Consider the following 14746-nt stretch of genomic DNA (forward strand, 5'->3'; position numbering starts at 1 on the left):
TTAACCAGAAGCCAGTGGAGGTCAGAGAGCATAAGAATGATGGGTGAATGGGGGTTGGTGCAAGTTAGGACACGGGCAGCACAGTTTTGGATGACTTCAAGTTGACGGAGGGTAGAACGTGGGAGGCCAGCAGGACTGCATTGGAATAGTTGTTTAGAGGTAACAGACATGGATGAGCTTTTGTTACGACCAGGTGAGAAAGATGTCTAGGGGTCTGTTACTGTCTTCACCTGGTCTTATTGTAACAGGGTTTTGAGCTCCCCCTTTGTGAATTCTTGTTCATAGCTTTCCAATTATAAGGCAAAAAAATGAGTACAAACAGGCTTTCTTTGTTTTAAAGAAGAAAAGTGAAATTTATTAAACTTAAACACTCATACGGTTCACGCCCGTATGACATCCCCACGCTAGCATGCACACATGATATACGCATGCAGATAGGGACAGAAAAGAAAAGATAAAGTGGAACAATTTGAGGCAATATCTGTTACTGTGCGTCGCTCACGGTATAGTCCTTTTGTAGGTAATTCTTGCGTTTCGTTGGGGCCCAGTATTCTGCTTAAACCTTGTTCACATAGGAAACCTTTCTCTCTTTGCGGTTCACAGGTCTTCACAAGATTCAGTTCCCTGAGAGATGAGAATGCAGACAGAAGGGGAGGTAATTCTTGCCTCAGTTCCAGGAGCACATGGCGTTCTGAGTTCAAATTCTGTTTTTCCAGTTTAAAACTCCCCTAGTTGGCCAGCAGGTGGTTATGTGACCGACGAGTTTGACCAGGTCTCTTCTGTATATCAGGGCGGGGACTGGTTCCTTTGTTTCAACACAGGTACTATGCAAATGTCCTTCCAGCCAGCCAGGGGCTTGCAATTTTAAATTTTAATGTTCATGTGTCGAAATGATGTGTGCCTCACTCTTGGCAGGTGGAGGGGTTTGCCTGATACACCCACACCCGGGGAATGAAATGTGATTTGAAGAAAAACGGAACATTTCATTACAGAGTTTGTGAGAAATATACAGAAAGAAAACCATGCATTTCATTAATTTCCATTCATTCACCAATCTTAAAGCTTATCAAAACTGGTCTGTTCTGGATGCCAGGGCTGCTTTAATTTTCTGTTTTTTCCTCAGGTGAATTAGGGGGCAGGCAGGCAGGTCTATCCTGAATTCTGAGTCATGCAAAGAATTTTGGCTTTAGGGGATGTTTGGTTCCCTTTTCCTCTGACTGTGGGGTGGATTCTTCCCTTTGTTCTCTGGGACACACTTACCTGCAGGTATTTGTGCAGACATAACTACATTCTCCTTTTACACTTCAACTAGATAAGGCATCACCCTCACGATCTCTCTTTGTCTCTGCAGGTTCCTGTAAATGCTGTTAGCATCTCTGGTGGGGTGCTTCTAGAGTCTGCATTTACATAGGAGGATGTGGGATCTAGCTTTTCACATTTTTCAGGGTTGGTTGACCGGACAATAGGGGTTTTCATCCAGGATTTAAAAAAAATTCACTTTTCTCCTTTAACCTGCCCACTTGGTCACTTTTTCCACCCCTCTTTCTAAACTTTTGCCAGCCGTGAGCCTGCCTGTCCCCTTTGGTTCTCGGCGGGGGTCCCTTATAGTCCACCAGCCCTCTTGGAGGATCCTCCGAACACCGGTACAGGACTTAGGGGTGCAGGTTTCATCGTAGGTTGGGGTTTCCCCTCAACCTGGCACATGTGGCAACTCCCGCAGTACTCTACCACATCTTTGTGGTGTTTTGGCCCGTCAAACTACTGTCTTGTGTGGGCTTTAGTCTGTCGTATACCAGCATGTACAGCCACTGTAGTCTCGTGGGCCCTTCTTAATATTTCTCTCCGGTACCTCTGTTGCACCACTAACTGGTGAACTACTGTCCACTCCTTGCTCTCAAGTCTGTGAAGAGAACTCCATTTCCTCATCAGTACCTCATTCTTTAAGTAGTAGCAATCAGGGACTCCCACTGCTTCACTTTCAGACTGGGCAGCCTGTACTAACTCTCAATACTGGGTCAGCTCGCTGAGCCTCAGCTAGGGAAAATCCATTTAATTCATTCCCTGGGTCTCCTAACTTTCCAAAGAAAGTCTCGGACAGACAGACCTCATGGTCATTTGTCTGCAGTGCCAATGCAGTCTCCTCTGGGCGAGCTGGTTTCATCATGGCCTGATCCATTACACATTCAGGGAAACTGCAGGAGACTCTCCTACCACCACCCTGTCTCTCTGACCTCCTGCAGTTTTTCTTTCACTACTGGGGGGGGCTACCACCTTCACCCCTGCCAGATCATTATCTAGGAGCAGGTCAACCCCGTCCACAGGTAAGCTAGGGACAATCCCGACAGTCACCGATCCCAAAACTAGGTCACACTGCAGGTGTACCCGGTGTACAGGGATAGGCATACACTGCTCTCCAGTGCCATTCACCACCATTTTGGTGTTCACGGCACTCTCTGGGGAAAGGTCAGGCATTTTCCCAGTAAAAGTGATCTGGAGGCCCCTGTGTCCCTGAGAATTACTTGCCCCACTCGATGGATATGGGGTTACTTTCCCTTCAAACACAAAACCCCGATAACCTTCAGGAATCCTATTAACTTTTCCTGCAGTGGCTGTAGTAAGCTTCCTGAGTTGCACTCTTACTGCAGTCAAAGCCACAGATTGTTCTGTGTTTTCCATCAGGGTCCCGTCTGCACAGAGCAGGTGTGCCCTGATTAACCCTACCGGTTTCCCCTCTAGTTTCTAGCAGTCAGTTTTTAAATGCCCTGCTTTATTACAATGGAAGCACACTGGTCTCACTCTTGCTCACAGCACCTTCCTTTTTGACTGGAGGAGGGCCCCCATGTCTCCTGCTTTCCTTTCTCTTCCAGGACTGCCTGGGCAGATATCACCTTCCCACCCTTTGTCCTTTTCGGATTTGTGAGGGTGATTAGGAAAGGTTCTCCCCTGGGAAACCGACTTATAAATTAAAGCAAATTCATTGGCCAGAACGGCTGCTTGCCGGGCACCCTGAACCCATTGCTCCTCGACATGGGAGTTGGAGAGAGTTTTTTAATTCCTCTAACAGAATTACTTCTCTGAGAGTCTCCTAGCTGAGTTGTATTTTTTAAAGCCCTCAGCCACTGGTCAAAAGCCAGCTGCTTACTTCTTTCAAACTCCAGATAAGTTTGATTAGCTTGCTTTCTGAGGGTTCTGAACTTTTGGCGATAAGCTTCGGGTACTAATTCATATGCCCTGAGGATAGCATTTTTGGTCAGTTCATAATGTGATGAACTTTTATCTGGCAACAAGGAATAAACCTCATGGGCTTATCCGGTTAGTTTACTTTGCAGTAAAAGAGACTAGCCATTTTAGCTGTCTTGCCATTTTCTCAAAAGACACAAAAAGCGCTTCCACACTTCCCTCACTGAATTTTGGAACTAATTGAGTGAGTTTTAGCAATACTGTAGCCAGCCCTGAATTCTGCTCCTCCATATTGGCCATGCTTTCACTGGGGTTACTCTGTCGCCCTCTAGTTAACTCAAGCCGCTTTAGCTTTCTCTCTTCTGATTCTTTCTGGAATATTCTTTCTCTCTCTCTCTCCTCTCTCTCTCTTTCCTTCTCCTGTCTTCCATTTTCTTCCCGTTCCTTCTGAAAGGCACTCTTTTTCTCCCTCTCTCTTTGCTCGAATTCAAGTTTCCTTTGTTCCAATTGTATCTTTGCTAACAATACCTTGTTGCCTTCTGTTTCTTACACTGCTTCTGCTTCTTCAGATTCAAGGGAAAAATGGTTGGCCACTAGCCTTAAGAGTTCATTCTTCCTAGCCTTGCCATATACAGTGATCCCACACTGCTCAGCCATTTTCCTCAACTCCTCCATAGACAGTGCTTTTAACTTATCCCAAGTTACTTCACCCTGGCTTGGAGAGCTACTCTCTTCAGTTGCAGCTATGTTAGTATTCAATCACACACAACCACAAGAAAACCTGGATTGAAATTTAGCTCTTTTTGATTGGGAACAATTTGGTTCCCCACTTCCAATTTCACTCGATCGTCTGTGGGTAAAATCCCGGACACTCGCACCCAATTTCTGGTATGACCAGGTGATAAAGGTCTCTAGGCGTCTGTTACTATCTTCACCTGGTCTTATTGTAACAGGGTTTAATTTTAAACACACTGTGTTTTGAGCTCCCCCTTTGTAAATTCTTGTTCATAGCTTTCCAATTATAAGGCAAAGAAATGAGCACAAATAGGCTTTCTTTGGTTTAAAGAAGAAAAGTGAAATTTATTAAACTTACTTAAACTCTAATACTCAAGCCTGCGGATATATGACGTGCCCATGCTAGCCTGCACACACGATATACACATGCAGCTCGGGACAGAAAAGATGAAGTGGAACAATTTGAGGCACTATCTTGTTACTGTGCTTCGCTCACGGTATAGTCCTTTTATAGGTAATTCTCGCTTTTCGTTGGGGCCCAGTATTCTGCTTAAACCTCGTTGACATAGGAAACTTTTCTCTTTGAGGTTCAAATGTCTTCACAAGATTCAGTTCCCTGAGAGATGAGCAGGAGAGGAGGTAATTCTTGCTTCAGTTCCGGGAGCACACGGCGTTCTGAATTCAAATTCTGCTTTTCCATTCAGGACTGCATTGGAATAGTCATTTAGAGGTAACAGACATGGATGAGTTATGTGAGCTGTACCAGGTTCACTTATTTGAGATTTTACATGGTTATACATAACTTGTGTTTAAACTGAGAGTGATCCAGCAGTGCCGACTGTGCAAGTGATACAGTGTCACAAGCTGAACCTTGGCGTCCAATTTGACCCTGGCATGAACTTCAAGCCCTCATCAAGGCTGCCTACTTCCATCTGTGTAACATTGGCCATCTCGCCCTGCCTGTCTCACCCCATATGCAGCTTAAAAATCCTCAGCTGTGCCTTTGTTACCTCCAGATTTGACTTATTCCCATACTCACTTTATTGGCCTCTTTGCTCTTTGTAAACTTGAATTCATCCAAAACTCTGCTGCCTCCATCTTGCATGAAGTCCCGCTCACCCATCACCCCTGTGCTAGCTGGCTCCCATTCCAGCAGCATCTCAATTTTAAAATCCTCATCCTTGTGCTCAAATCCCTCTGGTCTCTCCCTCCCTTTCTCTGTAATCTCCTCTAGCTCTTGGATCTCTGTGCTCCTCCGGTCTGGCCTCTTTGCTGATTTCATGGCTCCACCATTGGTGGCTGTGCCCTCAGCTGCATAGGTCCCAAGCTCTGTAAATCCCTTTCTACCTCTCCTTAAAAGATGCTCCTTAAAATGTATCTCTTTCACTAAGCAAAAAAAAAGCTGCTTGCTTTGTGAACTTATCAAGCTGAGAGGGGCAGCTCTGTGCTCAGTTAACTGACCTGAGAGGGGCAGCTCTGTGCTCAGTTAACTGACCTGAGAGGGGCAGCTCTGTGCTCAGTTAACTGACCTGAGAGGGGCAGCTCTGTGCTCAGTTAACTGACCTGAGAGGGGCAGCTCTGTGCTCAGTTAACTGACCTGAGAGGGGCAGCTCTGTGCTCAGTTAACTGACCTGGGGCGGCCGACTCCGGGGACGGTCCGGCGGGCGGAGGAGTAGCCGAAACCCCCGGGACGCCCCTCACTGTGGGTGGCGAGGGCGCTCGGGAGTGCGGGGCGCTCCCGGCCGAGCTGACCCCCGCTCGGCCGGAACTGCTCATCGGACCCAGGCCCCGAAACCCTCCTCGGATGCCGGTCCCGCACAACCCGAGCCGCCTCTCGGAAATGCCCTCCGTGCCATTCCAATCGGTGCGGAGGGGTTTCCTGCACGGGCTGCTCCTGCACACTCTCCACTTCCTCGCGCTCGCCGGCCGGACACACCCTGGCGGTCCGCGTTGCCATCTGGCAGCGAGGGGAAACCCCGATGGAGGTCTCTCTACGCGGGAGTGTTCCCCCTTTACATCAGGGACTTGGGATGGAGGGTGCTGGACAGAGCAGTCCCGTGCAATAGACTTTAAAGTAGGTTCACGGACTCCCAGGCCACCTGTACTTTCTGCGGCCTGGACGAGTCCGTGTTCCACATTTATACGGAGTGTGCGAGGTTGCAGCCCCTATTTGAGTATTTGAAGGGGCTGCTCCTCAGGTTCTGTCTGCACTTCAGTCCCACGCTCCTGATCTTTGGGCACCCGGTGCGGAGGGGCTTGGGCCGGGAGGAGGATCTCCTCGTCGGTCTGCTCCTGGGCCTGGCCAAGGTGGCAATTCACAGGTCCAGGTTGCGGGCGATCGGGGGGTCCGTCCTCCCCGATTGTCTGCCCCTCTTCCGCGGTTACGTTCGCGCCCGGGTGTCCCTGGAGAAGGAGCATGCGGTGTCCGCCGGTACGCTTGGGGCCTTCTGCAACCGGTGGGCACTGCAGGGACTGGAGTGCATCATTGACTCCAAAAATGGCATTTTAATTTGAGTTTTTGTTGATTTATCTGGTTTTAAATAAAGTTATTTAAAAAAAGAATGTAAATATGTATATAAAGGGGGCCTGAGGAATAAAGGTCACCTCAACGTGAAAATATAAAAGGGGCCTGGGGTATAAAGGTCACCTTAAAGAAAAAAAGAGAGGGGCAGCTCTGTGCTCAGCTAACTGACCTGAGAGGGGCAGCTCTGTGCTCAGCTAACTGACCTGAGAGGGGCAGCTCTGTGCTCAGTTAACTGACCTGAGAGGGGCAGCTCTGTGCTCAGTTAACTGACCTGAGAGGGGCAGCTCTGTGCTCAGTTAACTGACCTGAGAGGGGCAGCTCTGTGCTCAGTTAACTGACCTGAGAGGGGCAGCTCTGTGCTCAGCTAACTGACCTGAGAGGGGCAGCTCTGTGCTCAGCTAACTGACCTGAGAGGGGCAGCTCTGTGCTCAGTTAACTGACCTGAGAGGGGCAGCTCTGTGCTCAGTTAACTGACCTGAGAGGGGCAGCTCTGTGCTCAGCTAACTGACCTGAGAGGGGCAGCTCTGTGCTCAGCTAACTGACCTGAGAGGGGCAGCTCTGTGCTCAGTTCACTGACCTGAGAGGGGCAGCTCTGTGCTCAGTTCACTGACCTGAGAGGGGCAGCTCTGTGCTCAGTTAACTGACCTGAGAGGGGCAGCTCTGTGCTCAGTTAACTGACCTGAGAGGGGCAGCTCTGTGCTCAGTTCACTGACCTGAGAGGGGCAGCTCTGTGCTCAGTTCACTGACCTGAGAGGGGCAGCTCTGTGCTCAGCTAACTGACCTGAGAGGGGCAGCTCTGTGCTCAGTTCACTGACCTGAGAGGGGCAGCTCTGTGCTCAGTTAACTGACCTGAGAAGGGCAGCTCTGTGCTCAGTTCACTGACCTGAGAGGGGCAGCTCTGTGCTCAGCTAACTGACCTGAGAGGGGCAGCTCTGTGCTCAGTTAACTGACCTGAGAGGGGCAGCTCTGTGCTCAGCTAACTGACCTGAGAGGGGCAGCTCTGTGCTCAGTTAACTGACCTGAGAGGGGCAGCTCTGTGCTCAGTTAACTGACCTGAGAAGGGCAGCTCTGTGCTCAGTTAACTGACCTGAGAAGGGCAGCTCTGTGCTCAGTTCACTGACCTGAGAGGGGCAGCTCTGTGCTCAGCTAACTGACCTGAGAGGGGCAGCTCTGTGCTCAGTTCACTGACCTGAGAGGGGCAGCTCTGTGCTCAGCTAACTGACCTGAGAGGGGCAGCTCTGTGCTCAGTTAACTGACCTGAGAGGGGCAGCTCTGTGCTCAGTTAACTGACCTGAGAGGGGCAGCTCTGTGCTCAGTTAACTGACCTGAGAAGGGCAGCTCTGTGCTCAGCTAACTGACCTGAGAAGGGCAGCTCTGTGCTCAGTTCACTGACCTGAGAGGGGCAGCTCTGTGCTCAGCTAACTGACCTGACCGGGGCGGCTCTGTGCTCAGTTCACTGACCTGAGAGGGGCAGCTCTGTGCTCAGTTCACTGACCTGAGAGGGGCAGCTCTGTGCTCAGTTCACTGACCTGAGAAGGGCAGCTCTGTGCTCAGCTAACTGACCTGAGAAGGGCAGCTCTGTGCTCAGTTCACTGACCTGAGAGGGGCAGCTCTGTGCTCAGCTAACTGACCTGACCGGGGCGGCTCTGTGCTCAGTTCACTGACCTGAGAGGGGCAGCTCTGTGCTCAGTTCACTGACCTGAGAGGGGCAGCTCTGTGCTCAGTTAGCTGACCTGAGAGGGGCAGCTCTGTGCTCAGTTAGCTGACCTGAGAGGGGCAGCTCTGTGCTCAGTTCACTGACCTGAGAGGGGCAGCTCTGTGCTCAGTTAACTGACCTGAGAAGGGCAGCTCTGTGCTCAGTTAACTGACCTGAGAAGGGCAGCTCTGTGCTCAGTTCACTGACCTGAGAGGGGCAGCTCTGTGCTCAGCTAACTGACCTGAGAGGGGCAGCTCTGTGCTCAGTTCACTGACCTGAGAGGGGCAGCTCTGTGCTCAGCTAACTGACCTGAGAGGGGCAGCTCTGTGCTCAGTTAACTGACCTGAGAGGGGCAGCTCTGTGCTCAGTTAACTGACCTGAGAGGGGCAGCTCTGTGCTCAGTTAACTGACCTGAGAAGGGCAGCTCTGTGCTCAGCTAACTGACCTGAGAAGGGCAGCTCTGTGCTCAGTTCACTGACCTGAGAGGGGCAGCTCTGTGCTCAGCTAACTGACCTGACCGGGGCGGCTCTGTGCTCAGTTCACTGACCTGAGAGGGGCAGCTCTGTGCTCAGTTCACTGACCTGAGAGGGGCAGCTCTGTGCTCAGTTCACTGACCTGAGAAGGGCAGCTCTGTGCTCAGCTAACTGACCTGAGAAGGGCAGCTCTGTGCTCAGTTCACTGACCTGAGAGGGGCAGCTCTGTGCTCAGCTAACTGACCTGACCGGGGCGGCTCTGTGCTCAGTTCACTGACCTGAGAGGGGCAGCTCTGTGCTCAGTTCACTGACCTGAGAGGGGCAGCTCTGTGCTCAGTTAGCTGACCTGAGAGGGGCAGCTCTGTGCTCAGTTAGCTGACCTGAGAGGGGCAGCTCTGTGCTCAGCTAACTGACCTGAGAGGGGCAGCTCTGTGCTCAGTTAACTGACCTGAGAGGGGCAGCTCTGTGCTCAGCTAACTGACCTGAGAGGGGCAGCTCTGTGCTCAGCTAACTGACCTGAGAGGGGCAGCTCTGTGCTCAGTTAACTGACCTGAGATGGGCAGCTCTGTGCTCAGTTCACTGACCTGAGAGGGGCAGCTCTGTGCTCAGTTCACTGACCTGAGAGGGGCAGCTCTGTGCTCAGTTCACTGACCTGAGAGGGGCAGCTCTGTGCTCAGCTAACTGACCTGAGAGGGGCAGCTCTGTGCTCAGCTAACTGACCTGAGAGGGGCAGCTCTGTGCTCAGTTCACTGACCTGAGAGGGGCAGCTCTGTGCTCAGTTAGCTGACCTGAGAGGGGCAGCTCTGTGCTCAGTTCACTGACCTGAGAGGGGCAGCTCTGTGCTCAGTTAGCTGACCTGAGAGGGGCAGCTCTGTGCTCAGCTAACTGACCTGAGAGGGGCAGCTCTGTGCTCAGCTAACTGACCTGAGAGGGGCAGCTCTGTGCTCAGTTAACTGACCTGAGAGGGGCAGCTCTGTGCTCAGTTCACTGACCTGAGAGGGGCAGCTCTGTGCTCAGCTAACTGACCTGAGAGGGGCAGCTCTGTGCTCAGCTAACTGACCTGAGAGGGGCAGCTCTGTGCTCAGTTCACTGACCTGAGAGGGGCAGCTCTGTGCTCAGCTAACTGACCTGAGAGGGGCAGCTCTGTGCTCAATTAACTGACCTGAGAGGGGCAAACAAAGATGTCTGTTGCTGGATGGAAAAGGAATCAGAAGTAGTTTCTGCCCCAATCCCCCAACACCCTGAAAACCCACAGGATGTAGTGAACCCCAAGTAGAAAGGGCTTCCTGATGGCTCCTCCATTCAGACTCGGAAGGTCCCAGATTCAGACCCTGGTTTGTGCTGAGTTAGCTGGGCCAGAGTTAAGAATATGACAAGATCACTGCTTCAACTTTTTTTATTATTCATTCATGAGATGTGGGCGTCGCTGGCTAGGCCAGCATTTATTACCCATCCCTATTTGCCCTTGAGAAGGTGGTGGTGAGCTGCCTTCTTGAACTGCTGCAGTCCATTTGGGGTAGGTATACCCACAATGCTGTTCGGAAGGGAGTTCCAGGATTTTGACCCAGCGACAGTGAAAGAACGGCGATATAGTTCCTAGTCAGGATGGTGTGTGACTTGGAGGGGAACTTGCAGGTGGTGGTGTTCCCGTGTATTTGCTGCCCTTTTCCTTCTAGTTGGTAGAGGTGGTTGGTTTGGAAGGAGCTGTCTAAGGAGCCTTGGTGCGTTGCTGCAGTGCATCTTGTAGATGGTACACACTGCTGCCACTGTGCGTCGGTGGATGTTTGTAGATGGGGTGCCAATCAAGTGGGCTGTTTTGTCCTGGATGGTGTTGAGCTTCTTGAGTGTTGTTGGAGCTGCAGCCATCCAGGCAACTGGAGAGTATTCCATCACACTCCTGACTTGTGCCTTGCAGATGATGGACAGGCTTTGGGGAGTCAGGAGGTGAGTTACTCGCCTCAGGATTCCTCGCCTCTGACCTGCTCTTGTAGCCACGGTATTTATATGGCTACTCCAGTTCAGTTTCTGGTCAATGGTACCCCCTAGGATGTTGATAGTGGGGGATTCAGCGATGGTCACGAATGGCGCTGAACATTGTGCAATCATCAGCGAACATCCCCACTTCTGACCTTATGATTGAAGGAAGGTCATTGATGAAGCAGTTGAAGATGGTTGGGCCTAGGACACTACCCTGAGGAACTTCTGTAGTGATGTCCTGGAGCTCAGATGATTGACCTCCAACAACCACAACCATCTTCCTTTGCGCTAGGTATGATTCCAGCCAGTGGAGGGTTTTCCCCGATTCCCATTGCCCTCAGTTTTGCGAGGGCTCCTTGATGCCATACTCGGTCAAATGCTGCCTTGATGTCAAGGGCAGTCACTCTCACCTCACCTCAAGTTCAGCCCTTTTGTCCATGTTTGAACCAAGGCTGTAATGAGGTCAGGAGCTGAGTGGCCCTGGTGGAACCCAAACTGAGAGTCACTGAGTAGGTTATTGCTCAGCAAGTGCCGCTTGATGGCACTGTTGATGACACCTTCCATCACTTTACTGATGATTGAGAGTAGACTGATGGGGCGGTAATTGGCCGGGTTGGACTTGTCCTACTTTTTGTGTACAGGACATACCTGGGCAATTTTCCACATTGCAGGGTAGATGCCAGTGTTGTAGCTGTACTGTAACTTACTCCTGTCAAATGCAGCCCTCCTCTTCAAATAGTGCGTGTGTACAAAGAACAGTACAGCACAGGAACAGGCCATTCGGCCCTCCAAGCCTGTGCAAATCTTGATGCCTGTCTAGTCTAAAACCTTCTGCACTTCCGGGGACCGTATCCCTCTATTCCCATCCTATTCATGTATTTGTCAAGATGCCTCTTAAACATCGCTATCGTACCTGCTTCCACCACCTCCCCCGGCAGCAAGTTCCTGGCACTCACCACCCTCTGTGTAAAGAACTTGCCCCGCACATCCCCTCTAAACTTTGCCCCTCGCACCTTAAACCTATGTCCCCTAGTAACTGACTCTTCCACTCTGGGAAAAAGCTTCTGACTATCCACTCTGTCCATGCCGCTCATAACTTTGTAAACCTCTATCATGTCACCCCTCCACCTCCGTCGTTCCAGTGAAAACAATCCGAGTTTTTCCAACCTCTCCTCATTGCTAATGCCCTCCAGACCAGGCAACATCCTGGTAAACCTCCTCTGTACCCTCTCCAAAGCCTCCACGTCCTTCTGGTAGTGAGGCGACCAGAATTGCACACAATATTCCAAGTGTGGCCTAACTAAGGTTCTGCACAGCTGCAGCATGACTTGCCAATTTTTATACTCTATGCCCTGACCGATGAAGGCAAGCATGCCATATGCCTTCTTGACTACCTTATCCACCTGCGTTGCCACTTTCAGTGACCTGTGGACCTGTACGCCCAGATCTCTCTGCCTGTCAATACTCCTAAGGGTTCTGCCATTTACTGTATACCTCCCACCTGCATTAGACCTTCCAAAATGCATTACCTCACATTTGTCCGGATTAAACTCCATCTGCCATTTCTCCGCCCAAGTCTCCAACCGATCTATATCCTGCTGTATCCTCTGACAATCCTCATCACTGTCCGCAACTCCACCAACCTTTGTGTCATCCGCAAACTTACTAATCAGACCAGCTACATTTTCCTCCAAATCATTTATATATACTACAAACAGCAAAGGTCCCAACACTGATCCCTGCGGGACACCACTAGTCACCGCCCTCCATTCAGAAAAGCACCCTTCCACTGCTACCCTCTGTCTTCTATGACCGAGCCAGTTCTGTATCCATCTTGCCAGCTCACCCCTGATCCCGTGTGACTTCACCTTTTGTACCAGTCTGCCATGAGGGACCTTGTTAAAGGCTTTACTGAAGTCCATATAGACAACATCCACCGCCCTTCCTTCATCAATCATCTTCGTCACTTCCTCAAAAAACTCAATCAAGTTAGTGAGACACGACCTCCCCTTCACAAAACCATGCCTCCTCTCGCTAATAAGTCCATTTGTTTCCACATGGGAGTAAATCCTGTCCCGAAGAATCCTCTCTAATAGTTTCCCAACCACTGATGTAAGGCCCACCGGCCTATAATTTCCTGGATTATCCTTGCTACCCTCCTTAAACAAAGGAACAACATTGGCTATTCTCCAGTCCTCTGGGACCTCACCTGTAGCCAATGAGGATACAAAGATTTCTGTCAAGACCCCAGCAATTTCCTCCCTTGCCTCCCTCAGTATTCTGGGGTAGATCCCATCAGGCCCTGGGGACTTATCTATCTTAATGTTTTTCAAGACGCCCAACACCTGCTCCTTTTTGATAATGAGATGACTGAGACTATCTACACTCCCTTCCCTCGACTCATCATCCACCAAGTCCTTCTCTTTGGTGAATACTGATTCAAAGTACTCATTTAGTACCTCGCCCATTTCCTCTGGCTCCACACATAGATTCCCTCCTCTGTCCTTGAGTGGGCCAACCCTTTCCCTGGTTACCCTCTTGCTCTTTATATATGTATAAAAAGCCTTGGGATTATCCTTAATCCTGTTTGCCAATGACTTTTCATGACCCCTTTTAGCCCTCCTGACTCCTTGCTTAAGTTCCTTCCTACTGTCTTTATATTCCCCAAGGGATTCCTCTGTTCCTAGCCTTCCAGCCCTTACGAATGCTTCCTTTTTCTTTTTGACGAGGCTCACAATATCCCGCGTTATCCAAGGATCCCGAAACTTGCCAAATTTATCCTTCACCCTCACAGGAACATGTCGGTCCTGGATTCGAATCAACTGACGTTTGAAAGACTCCCACATATCAGATGTTGATTTACCCTCAAACAGCCGCCCCCAATCTAAATTCTTCAGTTCCTGCCTAATATTGTTATAATTAGCCTTCCCCCAATTTAGCACCTTCACCCGAGGACTACTCTTATCCTTATCCACAAGTACCTTAAAACTTATGGAATTATGGTCACTGTTCCCAAAATGCCCCCTACTGAAACTTTGACCACCTGGCCGGGCTCATTCCCCAATACCAGGTCCAGTATGGCCCCATCCCTAGTTGGACTATCTACATACTGTTTCAAGAAGCCCTCCTGGATGCTCCTTACAAATTCTGCCCCATCCAAGCCCCTAGCACTAAGTGAGTCCCAGTCAATATTGGGGAAGTTAAAATCACCCACCACAACAACCCTGTAACCTTTGCATCTTTCCAAAATCTGTCTACATATCTGCTCCTCTATCTCCCGCTGGCTGTTGGGAGGCCTGTAGTAAACCCCCAACATTGTGACTGCACACTGTACTCACATGGTGGGCTTGGAACTAGATTCAGCTGTGATACTCCTACAGTCAAATAGTCTGCTGATACTGTCCAATTCACACATGAGGAATGAACTCCTCGGTGAAGTACTGCAGATACAGTACACTTCTATTCATTACCTTCCTCTTTACTGATTGCCTTTTTCCTTGGCCCTTCATTGGATAATGTGTCTGTATCTCTCTCTCTCTCCACAAATATTGAGCCAGTATGAAGGAGAAAGGCCAATGGTTCAGTTACTGGTATGTGATGAGTTAGCTGATAACAGTGAGGGGAAGGAAGGGCACACATTTTTTTTCTTTTTTTTTCCCCAAAATTTACTTTATTCATAAAAATCTGTAAAAATTACATTGCCAAACAGTTTCAAAAAATACAAACATTGCAAGGGACATCAGTTTCCTTCAATACTATCGTGAGTTTCTTCACAACCCTTCCATTTCACTATTGTCATGCCAATAGTTTTACATTTACAGCAAAAGAAAATATCAACGATACAGTTCGAGGGGTTTCCCATGGATCCAGCCCCTCAGTTCAGCTTGGTGGGGGGACCTTACACTGTGGTCTTTCCCCATTGAGCCTTTGCTGCGGCTGCCCCAAGCTTTAGTGCGTCCCTCAGCACGTAGTCCTGGACCTTGGAATGTGCCAGTCTGCAACATTCGGTGGTGGACAACTCTTTGCGCTGGAAGACCAGCAGGTTTCGGGCAGACCAAAGGGCGTCTTTCACCGAATTGATAGTCCTCCAGCAGCAGTTGATGTTTGTCTCGGTGTGCGTCCCTGGGAACAGCCCGTAGAGCACAGACTCCTGTGTTACAG

This window comes from Heterodontus francisci, unplaced genomic scaffold (assembly GCF_036365525.1).
Source record: "Heterodontus francisci isolate sHetFra1 unplaced genomic scaffold, sHetFra1.hap1 HAP1_SCAFFOLD_1238, whole genome shotgun sequence".
Lineage (NCBI taxonomy): Eukaryota > Metazoa > Chordata > Chondrichthyes > Heterodontiformes > Heterodontidae > Heterodontus > Heterodontus francisci.